Raw genomic sequence first — 1,839 nt, 5'->3', positions numbered from 1 at the left:
CCCGCCTCTTCTACGGTGGATGACTCTCTGCTGCCCCCACTCCCCGCCTATCGTATTCATCCTCCGCGTACGCCTCCCAACTCTAACAAACCCACTAAACGACCTCCCACGCCTGCCGATTATGTTGACCCGCCTGCACGACAGTTACCCGTACGTCTCAACCGCCGTGGTGGCGCCTACAGTGCACCTCCGCCTCCTCGCGCTGCGCGCCCTTATTATTCCTCCGATGAAGAAGACCGCTGGGGTCCAATTCATGACGTCGCCTACGGCCAAATGGCCAACATTACTGCCGACGCCTTTCACCAACTGCCTTATGACAAGTGTGTCGCCTACCATCTTTTCAAGCACCAAACCGGTCTCCATCCCAAAGCGCGACCACCGCCTATCCCACTCATCAAAGACAACCTCCAACTCAAAGACTACCAAGCCAACCCTACGCCTCCCACAATGACCACTCACTTTCCCTTCTACGTTGGAATCTCCTGGGACACGGTCAGCCTAAAGGTGTATTTCCCCAACCACACCAATCCCTTTCCCTTGGAACCTTCACTCTATCCCCAGCTCTCCAACGAATGGATCATCGACTCTGGTGCCACCGCCTCCTGCACGCCTCACCGCCGCTATTTTATCGACTCCTCCTTTGTCGACAAATCATTTACTCTTGCTGTGGGCGATGGTGGCAAACTTCCTGTTCTCGGCTACGGACCGATCAATCTCGGTGTTACCACCCACTCTGGCGACACCTCGGCCACTCTTACCGCTCATCATGAGCCTCTTTCTCTACCCTTTGCCCTACATTGCCCCGCCTTACAAATCAACCTTCTCTCCGTCCGTCACTGTGTGCAAGCTGGTTGCCACTTTGATTTCTCGCACCCATCGCACTGCCTCATGGACATCGGTCGTGGACTTTATTTGCGTGCTCAAGTTAACGCCTTGGGACTCTACTCCTTTCCGGCGCAGCCTTACACACGCCTAGCCAGCAACCCTTCGCCTCACCCTCCTGCTACCGTTGCAGCTGCCATTATGGAATTTCAGGCTAACCTAGCTGCTCACCCTTCCCTTAGTGATGCAGATCCATACCATATCAACTTCGCCACGCCTACTCCGTCCTACATTTCTACGCTTGAGTCTACCGTACAAGCCGCGGCGCGCTCCAACGTAATCGATCAATTGCACATCTATATTATTTACTTTGGACGTTCGCCTAAACACACTATTTTCAAGTCTCCATCAAGCAAGCTTGTACATTTCTCATTACCGCCTACCACCACACTCTCTCCCCCAACCCCAACGCCTCGTCCCAACGCCTCGTCTCTCATCTCCTGTTTATCCGGCACTTCGAAATTTTCTTCCGCACACGCCTTTTCCCCCACTTCCAACGTTACCACTCCGATCCAGTCCACTCCCATCTCTCCTTCTACCAACAAACCTCTTCTATCTTCGCCTCCCCCTACAACTTCAACACCTACAACGCCTTCCCTTGCACTGGCTACTGCAACCACCTCAACCACACGCCTATCTAACGCAGCCCTCTTCCGCCTTTGGCACAACCGCCTCGGCCACCCAAGCTCCACCGTTCTCCAAAGCCTCGTCAAGACTCACCCCGACTTCTCTACTGATCGTCCACGCCTATTCAAATCCTTCACCTGCGATACTTGCGAATTCGCCAAGTCTCGTCGACAACAGTTTTCCTCTGCAGCCGCCTTCCGCGCCTCCTCCTTCCTCCTTCTCGTCCACACCGACATTTGGGGCCCGTGCCCAGTGCCATCGATTGGTGGCAGCTTCTACTTCGTCGTGTTTATCGACGACTACTCCCGTTTTACCTGGGTTTACCCACTC

This window comes from Aphanomyces astaci, assembly GCF_000520075.1.
Source record: "Aphanomyces astaci strain APO3 unplaced genomic scaffold supercont1.86, whole genome shotgun sequence".
NCBI classification, from domain to species: Eukaryota; Oomycota; class Saprolegniomycetes; order Saprolegniales; family Verrucalvaceae; genus Aphanomyces; species Aphanomyces astaci.
The sequence above is the reverse complement of the archived record's forward strand: the minus strand, read 5'-3'. Positions refer to the sequence as shown.